Source organism: Arachis stenosperma, chromosome 7 (genome assembly GCF_014773155.1).
Source record: "Arachis stenosperma cultivar V10309 chromosome 7, arast.V10309.gnm1.PFL2, whole genome shotgun sequence".
Taxonomy (NCBI): domain Eukaryota; kingdom Viridiplantae; phylum Streptophyta; class Magnoliopsida; order Fabales; family Fabaceae; genus Arachis; species Arachis stenosperma.
The window spans coordinates 60334238-60351517 of record NC_080383.1 but is presented as its reverse complement, the minus strand read 5'-3'; the positions used below and the strand labels follow the sequence as shown (position 1 = coordinate 60351517).

At 37.9% G+C, this 17280-nt stretch overlaps 1 non-coding gene across 1 annotated transcript; it reads right to left on the bottom strand.

The window, feature by feature from the left end:
• Positions 1-2182: 2182 nt before the first annotated feature.
• Positions 2183-2286, bottom strand: LOC130943150 (small nucleolar RNA R71). Its single transcript, XR_009071681.1, has one exon. It is a non-coding gene; the product is annotated as a small nucleolar RNA R71 (small nucleolar RNA).
• Between the last annotated feature and the right edge of the window lie 14994 nt (positions 2287-17280).

Here is a 17280-nt window from a genome sequence, read left to right as displayed (position 1 = left end):
TAAAGTGTGATTCGCGTTTGACAGCACCAAGCCTTTGGAGCCATTATTGATGATCATAATTTCGTCCACCAAGTTTTTGGTACCGTTGCCGGGGATTGTTCGAGTATGGACAACTGACGGTTCATCTTATTACTCAGATTAGGTAATTTTCTTTTTATTTTCTTTTCAAAAAAGTTTTCAAAAATCTTTCAAAAATTTGTCTTTATTTTCGTTTTTCTAAAGAATATTTTCAAAAAAAAATAATAAAAAAATCATAAAATTATAAAAATAAAAAATATTTTGGGTTTCTTGTTTGAGTCTTGAGTCAATTTTTAAGTTTGGTGTCAATTGCATGCTTTAAAAATTTTTTGCATTTTTCAAAAATTCATGCATTCATGGTTTTCTTCATGATCTTCAAGTTGTTCTTGACAAGTCTTCTTGTTTGATCTTGATGTTTTCTTGTTTTATGTTATTTTTCATATGCATTTTTCGTTTGTTAGTGTCCATGCATTAAAGAATTCTAAATTTGGTGTCTTGCATGTTTTTTTTGCATAAAAAATTTTTCAAAAATATGTTCTTGATGTTCATCATGATCTTCAAAGTGTTCTTGGTGTTCATCTTGACATTCATAATGTTCTTGCATGCATAATTGGTTTTGATCCAAATTTTCATGTTTTGGGTCATAATTGTGTTTTTCTCTCTCATCATTAAAAATTCAAAAAATAAAAAAATATCTTTTCTTTATTTCTCTCCTAATTTTCGAAAATTTGAGTTGACTTGGTCAAAAATTTTTAAAATTAGTTGTTTCTTACAAGTCAAGTCAAATTTTCAATTTAAAAAAAAATCTTATCTTTTTAAAACTTTTTCAAAAATTAAATCTTTTTCATTTTTCTTATTAATTTTCGAAAATTCTTTAACATGTTTTTCAAAAAAAAATCGTTTTCTTAATTTTATCTTAATTTTCGAAATTATGCTAACAATTAATATGATTGATTCAAAAATTTGAAGTTTGTTACTTTCTTGTTAAGAAAGGTTCAATCTTTAAATTTTAGAACTATATCTTTTAGTTTCTTGTTAGTTAAGTAATTAATTTTAATTTTAAAAATTAAATCTTTTTCAATCCTATCTTTTTATCCTATCTTCTTATCTTATCTTTTTATCATATCTTTTTCAAAATTTTATCTTTTTCAAAAATTTGATTTCAAAATATCTTATCTAACTTCTTATCTTCTTATCTTTTCAAATTTGATGTTAATATCTTTTTCAACTAACTATTTGACTTTTTGTTTGTTTCTTATCTTTTTCAAAACCACCTAACTACTTTTTCCTCTTTAATTTTCAAAAATATCTCATCTCTTTTTCAAAAATTCTTTCTAATTGTTTTAAATTTTAATTTTAATTATATCTTATCTTTAATTTTCGAAAATCATTAACTACTTTTTCAAAATTATTTTTGAATCCTCTCTCTCTTATCTTCTTCTATTTATTTATTTATTTACTAACACTTCTCTTCACCTCTCTTCATCTCCAATCACTGCTTCTATCCTCACCCTTGTGTTTGGGTTCTTCTTCACTTTTATTCCTTTCTTATTCTACTAATAATAAGGATCCTCTTTGTCCAGATATAGAGGATTCCTCTTCCTTTTCTTTTTCTCTTCTCTTTCATATGAGCAGGAATAAGGAAAAAGGCACTCTTGTTGAAGCTGATCCTGAACCTGAAAGGACTCTAAAAAGGAAACTAAGAGAAGCTAAATTACAACAATCTAGAGGCAACCTTTCTGAAATTTTTGAACAAGAGAAGGAGATGGCAGCCGAACCCAAAAACAATAATGCAAGGAGGATGCTTAGTGATTTCACTAAACCAACATCCAAGTTTGATGGAAGAAGCATCTCAATTCCTGCCATTGGACTAAACAATTTTGAGCTGAAACCTCAATTAGTTGCTTTGATGCAACAGAACTGCAAGTTTCATGGACTTCCATCTGAAGATCCTTATCAGTTTTTAACTGAGTTTTTGCAGATTTGTGAGACTGTTAAGACAAATGGAGTAGATCCTGAAGTCTACAGGCTCATGATTTTCCCTTTTGCTGTAAGAGACAGAGCTAGAACATGGTTGGACTCACAACCTAAAGATAGCCTAGACTCCTGGGATAAGCTGGTCATGGCCTTCGTGGATAAATTCTTTCCTCCTCAAAAGCTGAGCAAGCTTAGAGTGGATGTTCAGACCTTCAAACAAAAAGATGGTGAATCCCTCTATGAAGCTTGGGAAAGATACAAGCAGATGACCAAAAAGTGTCCTTCTGACATGTTTTCAGAATGGACCATATTAGATATATTCTATTATGGTCTATCTGAATTTTCCAAAATGTCATTGGACCATTCTGCAGGTGGATCCATTCACCTAAAGAAAACGCCTGCAGAAGCTCAAGAACTTATTGACATGGTTGCAAATAACCAATTCATGTACACTTCTGAGAGGAATTCCGTGAATAGTGAGATGCCTCAGAGGAAGGGAGTTCTTGAAATTGATGCTCTGAATGCCATATTGGCTCAGAACAAAGTGTTGACTCAGCAAGTCAACATGATCTCTCAAAGTCTAAATGGATGGCAAAATGCATCCAACAGTACTAAAGAGGCAGCTTCTGAAGAAGCTTATGATCCTGAGAACCCTGCAATAGCAGAGGTAAATTACATGGGTGAACCTTATAGAAACACCTATAATTCATCATGGAGAAATCATCCAAATTTCTCATGGAAGGATTAACAAAAGCCTCAACAAGGCTTTAATAATGGTGGAAGAAACAGGCTAAGCAATAACAAGCCTTTTCCATCATCTTCTCAGCAACAGACAGAGAATTCTGAACAGAGCCCCTCTAACTTATCAAACATAGTCTCTGATCTGTCTAAGGCCACTTTAAGTTTCATGAGTGAAACAAGATCCTCCATTAGAAATTTGGAGTCATAAGTGAGCCAGCTGAGTAAGAAAATCATTGAAACTCCTCCCAGTATTCTCCCAAGCAATACAGAAGAGAATCCAAAGGGAGAGTGCAAGGCCATTGATGTAATCAATATGGCCGAATGCACAAGGGAGGAGAAGGACGAAAATCCTAGTGAGAAAGATCTCTTGGAACGTCTCTCAAGAAAGAAAGAGTTCCCTATTGAGGACCTAAAGGAATCTGAGGCTCATATAGAGACCATAGAGATTCCATTAAATCTCCTTCTGCCATTCATGAGCTCTAAAGATTATTCTTCCTCTAAAGAGGATGAAGATATAACTGGAGAGCAAGTGACTCAATATCTAGGAGCCATGATGATGCTGAATGCCAAGTTGTTTGGTAATGAGACTTGGGAAAGTGAACCTCCCTTGCTTATTAGTGAACTAGATACATGGGTTCAGAAAACTTTACCTCAAAAGAGACAAGATCCTGGTAAATTCTTAATACCCTGTACCATAGGCACCATGACCTTTAACAAGGCTCTGTGTGACCTGGGTTCAGGCATAAATCTTATGCCACTCTCTGTAATGGAGAAACTAGAGATCATTGAGGTACATCCTGCCTTATTCTCATTACAATTGGCAGACAAGTCAGTAAGACAAGCTTATGGATTAGTAGAGGACGTGTTAGTAAAGGTTGAAGGCCTTTACATCCCTGCTGATTTCATAATCTTAGACACTAGGAAGGAAGAGGATGAATGCATCATCCTTGGAAGACCTTTCCTAGCCACAGCAGGTGTTGTGATTGATGTTAACAGAGGAGAATTAGTCCTTCAATTGAATGGGGACTACCTTGTGTTTAAGGCACACGGCCATCCCTTTGTAACACTGAAGAGAAAGCATGTAGAGCTTCTCTCAGTACAGAGTCAAACAGAGCCCCCATAATCAAACTTTAAGTTTGGTGTTAGGAGGCCACAACCAAACTCTAAGTTTGGTGTTGAACCCCCATATCCAAACTCTAAGTTTGGTGTTGGGAGTCCACAACATTGACCTGATCACCTTTGTGGCTCCAAGAGAGCCCACTGTCAAGCTAGTGACACTAAAAGAGCGCTTATTGGGAGGCAACCCAATTTTTATTTATCTAATGTTATTTTATTTTCATTGTTCTTTTATGTTTTATTAGGTTCATGATCATGCGGAGTCACGAAAAAAATATCAAAATTAAAAACAGAATCAAAAACAGCAGAAGAAAAATCACACCCTGAAGGAAGGACTTACTAGCGTTTAAACCCCAGTAAGGAGCATCTGGCTGGCGTTCAACGCCAGAACAGAGCATGGAGCTGGCGCTGAATGCCAGAAACAAGCAACATCCTGGCGTTTGGATGCCAGGAATGTGCCCTGAGGAAAGCTGGCACTGAACGCCAGTAACAAGCATGGAACTGGCGTTCAACGCCAAAAACATGCTACACATGGGCGTTGAACGCCCAAAACGTGCATCTCTTCGGCGTTTGAATGCCAGAATTGCATGCAAAGGCATTTTACATGCCTAATTGGTGCAGGGATGTAAATCCTTGACACTTCAGGATCTGTGGACCCCACAGGATCATCTCAGGATATGTGGACCCCACATGATCATCTCAGGATCTATGGACCCCACAGGATCCCCACCTAACATATTCCCATCTTACCTCCTAATTAATCCTATAACACGCTTTCCCAAAAACTTTTCACCAATAACCTCAATCTCTCTTCCCAATTACCCCCTTCACCACTCACATCCATCCACTCTTCCCCATAAACCCCACCTACCTTCAAAATTCAAAAATCTTTCCCACCCAAATCCACCCTAAATGGTCGAACCTACCCTCTCTCACTTCCCTATACAAACCCCTCCATTCTCCTTAATTTTCACGCAACACACACCTCTCTTCTCCTTCTTGGCCGAATACACCTCTCCCCCTCTCCTCCATATTTTCTTCTTCTTCTTCTTCTTTTCTTTCTTCTCTTGCTCGAGGGCGAGCAATATTTTAAGTTTGGTGTGGTAAAATCATAAGCTTTTTGTTTTTCTATTACCATTGATGGCACCTAAAGCCGGAGAATCCTCTAGAAAAGGGAAAGGGAAGACAAAAGCTTCCACCTCCGAGTCATGGGAGATGGAAAGATTCATCTCCAAAGTCCATCAAGACCACTTCTATGATGTTGTGGCCAAGAAGAAGGTGATCCCTGAGGTCCCTTTCAAGCTCAAGAAAAATGAGTATCCGGAGATCCGACATGAGATCCAAAGAAGAGATTGGGAAGTTCTAACCAACCCCATTCAACAAGTCAGAATCTTAATGGTTCAAGAGTTCTATGCCAATGCATGGATCACTAGGAACCATGATCAAAGTGTGAACCCGAGTCCAAAGAATTATCTTACAATGGTTTGGGGGAAATACTTAGATTTTAGTCCGAAAAATGTGAGGTTGGCGTTCAACTTACCGATGATGCAAGGAGATGCACGCCCTTACACTAGAAGGTTCAACTTTAATCAAAGGTTGGACCAAGTCCTTATGGACATATGTGTGGAAGGAGCTCAATGGAAAAGAGACTCCAAAGGCAAGCCGGTTCAACTAAGAAGACTGGACCTCAAGCCTGTGGCTAGAGGATGGTTGGAGTTCATTCAACGCTCCATCATCCCCACTAGCAACCGATCTGAAGTTACTGTGGATCGGGCCATCATGATTCATAGCATCATAATTGGAGAGGAAGTAGAAGTTCATGAAGTCATCTCCCATGAATTCTACAAAATAGCCGATAAGTCCTCTACTTTGACAAGGCTAGCTTTTCCTCATCTTATTTGCCATCTATGTTACTCAGCTGGAGTTATCATAGAAGGAGACATCCTCATTGAGGAGGACAAGCCCATCACTAAGAAAAGGATGGAGCAAACAAGAGAGCCCACTCATGGAACCCAAGAGACGCATGAGGAAGCTCATCACCAAGAAATCCCGGAGATGCCTCAAGGGATGCACTTTCCTCCCAACAACTATTGGGAACAACTTAACACTTCCTTAGAAGATTTGAGTTACAATGTGGATCAATTAAGGGTGGAACATCAAGAGCACTCCATCATTCTCCATGAAATTAGAGAAGATCAAAGAGCAATGAGGGAAGAGCAACAAAGGCAAGGAAGGGACATAGAAGAGCTTAAGGACATCATTGGTCCTTCAAGAAGAAGACGCCACTAAGGTGGACTCATTCCTTGTTCTTATTTTTCTGTTTTTCGATTTTTTATGCTATATGTGTGTTTTGTGTCTCTACTTCATGATTATTAGTATGTAGTAACTATGCCTTAAGGCTATAAATAATTCCATGAATCCTTCACCTCTCTTAAATGAAAAATGTTTTTGATTCAAAAGAACAAGAAGTACATGAATTTCGAAATTATCCTTGACTTTAGTTTAATTATATTGATGTGGTGACAATACTTTTTGTTTTCTGAATGAATGCTTAAACAGTGCATATTTTTTATCTTGTTGTTTATGAATGTTAAAATTGTTGGCTTTGGAAAGAATGATGAACAAAGAGAAATGTTATTGATAATCTGAAAAATCATAAAATTGATTCTTGAAGCAAGAAAAAGCAGTGAAAAGACAAAAGCGTGCGGGAAAAAAAAGTGGCGAAAAAAAATTTAGAAAGAAAAAGAAAAAGCAAGCAGAAAAAGCCAATAACCCTTAAAACCAAAAGGCAAGGGTAAAAAGGATCCAAGGCTTTGAGCATCAATGGATAGGAGGGCCCAAGGAAATAAAATCCAGGCCTAAGTGGCTAAATCAAAGCTGTCCCTAACCATGTGCTTGTGGCATGCAGGTCCAAGTGAAAAGCTTGAGACTGAGTGGTTAAAGTCGTGATCCAAAGCAAAAAGAGTGTGCTTAAGAGCTCTGGACACCTCTAACTAGGGACTTTAGCAAAGCTGAGTCACAATCTGAAAAGGTTCACCCAGTTATGTGTCTGTGGCATTTATCTATCCGGTGGTAATACTGGAAAACAAAATGCTTAGGGCCACGGCCAAGACTCATAAAAGTAGCTGTGTTCAAGAATCAACAAACTTAACTAGGAGAATCAATAACACTATCTAAAATTCTAAGTTCCTATAGAAGCCAATCATTCTAAACTTCAAAGGAAAAAGTGAGATGCCAAAATTGTTCAGAAGCAAAAAGCTACAAGTCCCGCTCATCTAACTAGAATTAATATTCATTGATATTTTGGAATTTATAGTATATTCTCTTCTTTTTATCCTAATTGATTTTCAGTTGCTTGGGGACAAGCAACAATTTAAGTTTGGTGTTGTGATGAGCGGATAATTTATACGCTTTTTGGCATTGTTTTTAGGTAGTTTTTAATCTAGTTACTTTTAGGGATGTTTTCATTAGTTTTTATGCTAAATTCACATTTCTGGACTTTACTATGAGTTTGTGTATTTTTCTGTGATTTCAGATATTTTCTGGCTGAAATTGAGGGACCTGAGCAAAACTCTGATAGGAGGCTAACAAAGGATTGCTGATGCTGTTGGCATCTAACCTCCCTGTACTCGAAATGGATTTTCTAGAGCTATAAAACTTCAAATGGCGTTCATAAGTGAGAATGATGATGAGCGTCACATAATCATCACATTCATCAAGTTCTTGAGTGCGAATGAGTATCTTGGAATAAGAACAAGCTGAATTGAATAGAAGAACAATAGTAATTGCATTAATACTCGAGGTACAGCAGAGCTCCACACCTTAATCTATGGTGTGTAGAAACTCCACCATTGAAAATACATAAGAACAAGGTCTAGGCATGGCCGTGAGGCCAGCCCCCAGTGATCAAAAGATTCAAAGATCTCAAGATAGCTACCCCGATGAAAATACAATAGTAAAAGGTCCTATTTATAGGGAACTAGTAGCTTAAGAATTACAAAGATGAGTAAAAGACATAAAAATCCACTTCCGGGGCCACTTGGTGTGTGCTTGGGCTGAGCATTGAAGCATTTTCGTGTAGAGACTCTTCTTGGAGTTAAACGCCAGCTTTTGTGCCAGTTTGGGCGTTTAACTCCCATTCTTGTGCCAGTTCCGGCGTTAAACGCCGGGCATTCTTGAGCTGATTTGAAACGCCGGTTTGGGCCATCAAATCTCGGGCAAAGTATGAACTATTATACATTGCTGGAAAGCCCAAGATGTCTACTTTCCAACGCCGTTGAGAGCGCACCAATTGGGCTTCTGTAGCTCCAGAAAATCAACTTCGAGTGCAGGGAGGTCAGAATCCAACAGCATCTGCAGTCCTTTTCAGTCTCTGAATCAGATTTTTGCTCAGGTCCCTCAATTTCAGCCAGAAAATATCTGAAATCACAGAAAAATACACAAACTCATAGTAAAGTCCAGAAAAGTGAATTTTAATTAAAAACTAATAAAAATATACTAAAAACTAACTAAATCATACTAAAAACATACTAAAAACAATGCCAAAAAGCGTATAAATTATCCGCTCATCAATGACCATAGCTTGCTTCATACCACAATCTCTGTGGGATCGACCCTTACTCACGTAAGGTATTACTTGGATGACCCAGTGCACTTGCTGGTTAGTTGAATGGAGTTGTGATAAAGTGTGATTCACGTTTGAGAGCACCAAGCCTTTGGAGCCATTATTGATGATCACAATTTCGTCCACCAGGATGTATAAGGTCAAGTGAGCTTGAAATTTGAATCTTTGATTAACCTAAGCTCTCACCAAACACATATAACAACCTATACAATTCTAATACACAACCTAGCTACCCATGATTCTCACTTTTTCACATACTCATGCATTCTCTTTAATTCACATTCTATATGCATTGATTTTTATTGAACTTTACTTTGGGGCATTTTTGTCCCCTTTTTATTTCTTTTTCTCTTTTTTTTTTCTTTTTCTATATATATATATTTTTTTCTTTATCATTTTTTTCACATTTTTTGTTTTTTCAAAAGTATATACAAATGTATCAATGCATATGGTTTTACATATAGTGCATGAATATGTACCAAATTCCCAATATTTTCAACAAAAATACATAAATTACACTCAACCAATGTCCCAAGTTTCCCATACCCAAATGATACACACCCTCACTAGTCTAAGCTAATCAAAGATCCAAATTAAGGACATTTATTGTTTTTTACTTAGGGGTAGTGATGTGCTAACATTAAGAACAAAAGGGATTAAATAGGCTCAAATTTGGCTAACAATGGTTGATGAAAAGTAGGCTATTTGGGTGAGTGAGCTAAATGAAATGATGGCCTCAATCATATAAATGCATGTATACATGGGATAATGGACATAAAGAATTAAACAATTCAAAGATCACAATCATAGAAAAGAGAATAATGCACACAAGAATGGGAAATAAGTGGTTATAAGATGTAACCACACAATTAGGCACAAATCTCACATGCTTGTGTTCTTAGCTCAAAAATCATGTTCCAAAATAAATTCTTCAAGCAAGTTCAACAAAAAAATAATTTTTTAAATTGGTAGGGTGCCCTAAAAACAGTTTTTTTTTTTGAAAAGAAATCATCACCCTAACCAAGTAGTCCTAACATAAAAAGAAATGATAGAATATATACAAATTATAACTAACATGCAACCTATCATGCAATGCAACAACTAACTAACAAAGACAAAAATTAAGAATTAGTGTTGAAAAAAGGAAGTTGTTACCCATGGAGGTCGGTCGGATGACCTCCCCACACTTAGAAATTTGCACCGTCCTCGGTGCATGCAAAGGAGAGCAAGGTAGATGGGTTGCTACAATTGATGAGCTCCTTCAAAAGGTTGTGCGGGTGAACTTGTTTGTGGCCCCATTAGAAGCTTTTTCATTCCTTTCCTTCTTAGTGGCCAACCTAAAAGGAAAGAGAAAGAAAGAAAATTAAGCCTACAACAAAGATAGCAAAGCATATAGAACATAGGCGGGGGCTAATGCCAAATAAGAGTAGGATTCTCACTATATGGTAGCTACAACATATAAGTGAGAAGACAATATAAGCTAAGGCATATCAACTAATACTTTATGTAAGAGTAAAGTCAAAGCATAGGTACATGACATGAAGAGCATGTTGCATCAAGCTTAATCAACAATTGACACAAACAAGATTAGTGATAAGCATGAGAGTATTTGGTCCTATCCTAACTCAATGATGATGAGGTATAAAAACAAGGGATCATGAGTCAGGAAGGACTAAAGCACTAATCTTGTGTGTAGAGCAAATATTACAATTAATGCTAAACAAGTCACGAAGCACCAAGATTAACCAAAAAATTCTCAACAATTAAGTAAGAGCATTCAACACTATTATTAAAATAAGAAACTCGAAAAAAATAAAGTAAAAACAGGCTATAAAAACAAAATGGAAATGCAAAGAATAAAGTATGCGAATGCAATGGACAAAAGAAAATGGAAGATGAGAAAAAAAACTCATTTTTTCTTTTTTTTTTACCGGCGCGGACGCGTCATGCACGCTTACGCGCCGATGCACAGTTTGGTAGAAGGACGCGCACGCGTGGGTCGCAGGCACAGAATAGGCACAAACTGGGCATAACTCTCTGGTTTTTTTGTACCAGGAGTGTGAAATGCACCATCGGCGTGCGCACAGCGCGCTTATTCGCAGATGCAGTAGAGACAATCCGCGCGCGCGCACCATGCGTGCTTACGCGTGGATCGGCTGGCACAAAGTAGGCATAAAGTGGGCACAACTCTCGGTTCAATGTATGGAGGGGTGAGATTTTTAATCCACGCGTCCGTGCACATGGTGCGCCCGCGTGGATGGTCGAAAATGCTTGAGGCGCGCGTACGCACCAGGTGCGCGCACGCGCGGGTTAATGCTCTATTTTTCAAAATTTTTCCAAGTTCTTGCACCAAACCAAGCATTCCAAACCTCCAAACAGCTACCCAAACACCATAAAACCTTATTTAACCTACTAAACTACCAATTATACTCAACAAACTCAACAAAATATGAAATTAAACTAATTACCAATATGTACAAAAGGAAAAAAATGAAAAGAATTTACCATGGTGGGGTGTCTCCCACCTATCACTTTTGTTTATTGTCCTTAAGTTGGACTTATGGGAAGCTCCTTTTCATGGTGGCTTATGCTTGTATTCATCCTTGAATCTCCAAGGATGCTTGCTCTTCAATTGGTTGTCAAAATTTCCAACCATCCTCACCAAGCTTGGGGAAGTTCTTCCCAAGATATGAGCTCCCAAAATTGGTCTTCATGTTGTGATCCGGGATCCCATATCTTATTTTCACACACATCTTCTAGTTGATCATCACAATTCCAATTGGGTGAGAAGTGATCCAAATTCTCAAGTAAACACCAAAGCATCTTCCTAGACCCCTTTAGTTGAGAACTATACCAACCATTGCACTTAGACTTTGAATTTCCAACCATAAAGAACCTTGATTGGCAATTCCACCTATCAACCAATTGTCTCTTGCTCTTAACTCCACAAAGAGCTCTAAGTTGCCCATCCGTCTCAAGCAAACCATATTCAAGTGGGAAAGTAAAGATTAGAGATAAAAAAATTTACCCACTTGAATGTTATGTTGGATGGTGACTTAAGAAGGGACGTCTCCAATGGTCTTGTAAGTTCCATTCCCTTGTGCTCTTCTTTGATTACCTCCACCTCTTGGCAAGCTCCTTCAACTTCAACCTCTTCCTCTTGACAAAGTTCTTCACATTCAACCACTTCTTCACCAACTTCTTCTAGTTCTTCTCCATTCTTCATATCACAACTTGGAGGTAATATGGAACTTGTCTCAACATCCACCTCAATTTCAAGAGGAGAAGATTCCTCAAATACCAAAGGATCATGTGTTGGTGTGGGCTCATCTCCAAGAGGAAGATTTGTTATTTGCTCACCTTCTTCCAATTCTTCATCATTCATTATATGCTTAGGAGGTTGCGCATTATCCTCCTCAACACCAAATTCAAGCTCATTGGAGGAAGGTTCAACAACTTCCACAAAATCATCAACAATATCACTTGGTGTGGAAGTGTTCTCCAAGTTTGAAATCCACCTCTTGTTCAATTTTGCCTAGGCTTTCAACCACTTCTTCTTCATTAACAATTTTTTCACTCTCCACTTATTGCAAGACATACCCCATCTCTTTGTCCTCATGTTGAGATTCTAAAATCTCCTTCATGCTCCTTTCTTTGGTTGATTTCTCACATTTATTCATGGAGGTGCTTTGCTTGTTGCATGAGTCCCATGAGTCCAAGGTAGCGGTAATGTTAGCAAACTGAGCCATAATTTTTTCAAATATGGGAGGTGATTCATCTTGTGGTTGAGAGTTCTCATACATTGGAGGTGGTTCATCTTGGTAATAGTATAGAGGTGGTGGTTTTTGAGGGTATTTGGGATTGGGGTGGTTCTTCATGTGATTCATATGGTTCAAAAGGTGGTTGGTATGGTGAATATGGGTTGGGGTCATATGGAGGTGTTTGGTGAAAAAAGGCTTGTGAGTAAGGTGGTTCAAAATTATATTGAGGAGGTGGTTCATAGTCATATGGTGGTGGTGATTGTGATTGACAACTACAATAAGGATCATCACACACACTAGATTGATATGCATTAGGATGGGAGTTATACCCATAAGAATCCGGAGGTTGTTGTTGCCAAGAAGGTTGATCAATCCCTTGAGGCTCCTCCCATCTTTGATTGTTCCATCCTTGATGCATGTTACCATTGTAGTTCCCATTTCCTACAACATAATTTGAGCCAAACTCATAGCTAAAGTGAGGATGAGAATTTATAGTAACAAATAAAAACAAATGCTACAAAGAATAAGCAACAAGTCCTAAACCTAACAAAAACTAACAACTAAGCAAAAGGCAAGCAAATTCACAATATTCACAATAGCCAATAATATAACACCATTGCAACTCCCCGGCAATGGCGCCATCTTGATGAATGAATTCTTGACGGTTTAGAATTTATCTAATGGAGTCTCGTTGTAAAGTATAGTTTCCAAACCAATCAATAATTCATTCATACAAAAATTTAAGTTGTCACAAGTACAAACCCCAAATAAGAATTAACCGAAGTATTTCAACTCCGGGTCATCTCACAAGGAATTGCAATGAAATGCTCAATTATTGGCTATGAGGATGCAAGGGGGTTTGATTTTATATTTTTGACAAGAAAAGTAAATAACAAGAAAGTAAATGAACAATAAACTAACAAAAGAAATAAAAAAGTACTCTTGGCTAGACATAGGTAATTGAGATCACCATCCTTGTCTACAACCCATATATTGATAATTATGATAGGCCAACCTATTAAGTCTACTTCCAAAAGCGTTAAGTACGTAATATCTACTCCTAGGCTTGAAGTATATCAAATAGGCTTGATCACATCAACCCATAAAGTCTAATCTCACTACTAATTAACCTAGTAGTAGGCTATTGTCAATAGCTATCAAATTGATCACCAAGGATTCTCAAATCACCAATTCATTGAGACCCAATGATTCAAGGTCACTCAATTCCCTTAGCCTAGGCCAAGAATAAAGAGAACTACTCAAAAACTAGTGAAGGTATTTTAACAAACACCTAGAGTACAAGAAAAGTAAACATCATAAAATACAAGAATTAGTGAAACCCATGACTAACATAAACAAGAAATCAACAATAGAAATCAAGATCAACATAGAAGAGCATGGAAACATAAAATTGCATTAAAGAAAAATAAGATCCAACAATTGTTCACAAACATAAAAGAGAGCAAAACAAGAAATTAACAAGAGAAACTAAGAAGATTAAGACAATATCAAGAGAGTTGAAATCAAAACAAGAATTAAAAGATAAATTTGAGTGTGATTAACCTAACTTTACCTTAATTTCTATCCTAAATCTAGAGAGAGGAGAAAGCCTCTCTCTCTAGAATTCTACCCTAAAACAAGATGAAAACTAAACTATGACTACTTGGTTCATTCCCCCTTCATACCTTGGGTTCAATAGCATCAGAAATGAGTTAGATTGGGCCTAAAATGAGCTAGAAATCGCCCCCAACGAGTTGCCCAAAATGGACCCACGCTGCTCCATCGGTACGCACACGTATAGTGCACGTGCGCATCCCTAAACGTTAGGCGACTATAGAAAATTTTATATCATTTTGAAGCCCCGGATGTTAGCTTTCCAACACAACTAGAACCACCTCATTTGGACCTCTGTAACTCACGTTATGGTCGATTGAGTGCCAGAAGGTCAGGCTTGACAGCTTTACGGTTCCTTCAATTCTTCATGAGTTCTCCCACTTTGCATGCTTTTCTCCTCGCTTCTTCCCTCCAATACTTGTCTTATGAACCTAAATCACTCAAAAAACATATCAAGGCATCGAATGAAATTAAAGTGAGTTAAATTTAGCTATCTTAAGGCCTAAAAAGCATGTTTTCACACTTAAGCACAAATCTAGGGAGAATTACAAAACCATGCTATTTCATTGAATAAATATGAGAAAAGGTGATAAAATCCCCCCAAAATAAGCACAAGATAAACCACAAAATCAGGGTTTATCAGTGTTCACCTTTACCACTAACGTTGGAGCTCCCCTTTCCTTTCCACATTAGCTCCCACGTTAATGTAACTAACGTGGCAATTAACATGGGCTATGATAGCTTTCGAAGGCGTTATTGGTGATCACTTTTTCCATTAACGCTGTAAACTTACTCCCATTCCACGTTAGTGGTTACGTTAATTAGACTAACATGGCTGCTAACGTGGTTTTTCCTTGCTTCCTTTGTCCTGAAATCAAGCAAATAAAGTGCATCAAAGCTTGGTTCTTAATCATGAGACCATGCATCATCCATTTTATCATTCAATTCATGCAAAATTCTCATGAAATCATATAAAGTTCACAATGTTTGACTGAATCAAGGTGTAAGTGTATAGTTACCCAAAACTTGCTTATTTGCTAAGAAAATGCATGAAACTACCCTAAAACAGTAAAGAAAATGTCAATGAAACTAACCAAGATGCCCTGGCATCACATCACCAAACTTAAAGCTTTCTTGTCCCTAAGCAAGTACTGAAGCATAAGAATGATGAATGAAAGAACAAGAGAAATAAGTTCTTATTATAGAAGTCAAGTTCTTGGTTTATGGGGTTTCATGCATAGCAACTTAGGTTCATTCCTTTACTGGTTTTTAGGTCCTTATCATGATCTTGAATACTCGCTTGATTGCATCCTATGAGATCCTTATTCATTGATCCCCCTTTCCTTTCAGGGTTTATTGCATTCTTTTAGGCTAAGTGCTTTGTGAGGGGTGACTTTTTAAGATAAGCTTTCAGCCAACACTTCCAAACCAGTTGGTTCAAGGTGCTAGGTGTTGAGACACCCCTAAGGACCTACTCCCTCAAGTCTCTCTCCCCCACACATGCACACCACAGGCATATGGTTTGTTATTTTCTTTTCTTGAGGCCTTGGTGTCCAACACCTCTTTGGGTTACTTAGTGCTCTGTACAAAGGTTGCTCTTGATAGTGGACTTTCAGCTGATAATTCTGGGTTAGTTAACCCAAGTTACCAAGTGATAAGGCACCCCTGAGAGCTTATTCATCCAAGCATATCCCTTGCACAGGAGCACCACAGACACATGCCTCAAGATTCAAACCCTTGGTGCCTAGCCTTATTTCTTATTATTTTTCTTTCTTTTTTAAACTCTCATTATTCTTTTTCTTTTTCTTATTAGGATCTTATTGTTTGGCTAATCTCATAGGATGTGTTTCAAGCATGTGATTTAGAGCATATAATTGCCTATATATCTTGTTGGTGAACTGATGAGCGGATAATTTATACGCTTTTTGGCATTGTTTTTAGATAGTTTTTAGTAGGATTGAGCTACTTTTAGGGATGTTTTCATTAGTTTTTATGTTAAATTCACATTTCTGGACTTTACTATGAGTTTGTGTGTTTTTCTGTGATTTCAGGTAAATTCTGACTGAAATTGAGGGATTTGAGCAAAACTCTGAAAAAGGCTGACAAAAGGACTACTGATGCTGTTGGATTCTGACCTCCCTGCACTCAAAATGGATTTTATGGAGCTACAGAACTCCAATTGGCGCGCTCTCAACGGCGTTGGAAAGTAGACATCCAGGGCTTTCCAGCAATATATAATAGTCCATACTTTATTCGGAAATTGACGACGTAACTTGGCGTTGAACGCCAAGTACATGCTGCTGTCTGGAGTTAAACGCCAGAAAAACGTCATGATCCGGAGTTGAACGCCCAAAACACGTCATAACTCTGAGTTCAACTCCAAGAGAAGCCTCAGCTCGTGGATTGATCAAGCTCAGCCCAAACATACACCAAGTGGGCCCCGGAAGTGGATTTATGCATCAATTACTTACTCATGTAAACCCTAGTAGCTAGTCTAGTATATATAGGACATTTATCTATTGTATTAGACATCTTTTGACAGTTTAATCTCCTTGAATATTCGGTCACTTGATCATGGAGAGGGCTGGCCATTCGGCCATGCCTGAACCTCTTTCACTTATGTATTTTCAACGGTGGAGTTTCTGCACACCATAGATTAAGGGTGTGGAGCTCTGCTGTACCTTAAAGATTAATGAAGTTCTATTTTCTTTTATTCAAATCTCTCTTATTCTTATTCCAAGATATTCATTCGCACCCAAGAACATGATGAATGTGATGAGTTAGATAACCCTCATTATCATTCTCACTTATGAACGCGCGTGCTTGACAACCACTTCCGTTCTACATGCAACAGAGCTTGAATGTGTATCTCTTAGATTCCCCAACAGAATCTTCGTGGTATAAGCTAGATAGATGGCGGCATTTATGAGGATCCGGAAAGTCCAACCTTGTCTGTGGTGTTCCGAGTAGGATCCTGGGAATCCGGAAAGTCTCACCTTGTCTGTGGTATTCCGAGTAGGATTCCGGTAATGAATGACTGTGACGTGCTTCAAACTTGCAACCTGCTGGGCGTTAGTGACAGACGCAAAAGAATCAAGGGATTCTATTCCAGTAGGAGCGGGAACCAACCGGTGATTAGCCGTACTGTGACAGAGTGCGTGAGCATTAGTTTTCACTGCGAGGATGGGATGTAGTCATCAACCATGGGTGATGCCTCCAGATGATTAGCTGTGCGAGTGACAGCCGCATAGGATATTTTCCCGAGAGGATGAAAGTAGCCACAGCTGATGGTGAACCCCTATACAAAGCTTGCCATGGAAAGGAGTAAGAAGGATTGAGTAGGAGCAGTAGGAGAGCAGGCGTCCTTGAGCCATGCAGCATCTCCATTCGCTTATCTGAAGTTCCACCAATGAATCTGCATAAGTCTTC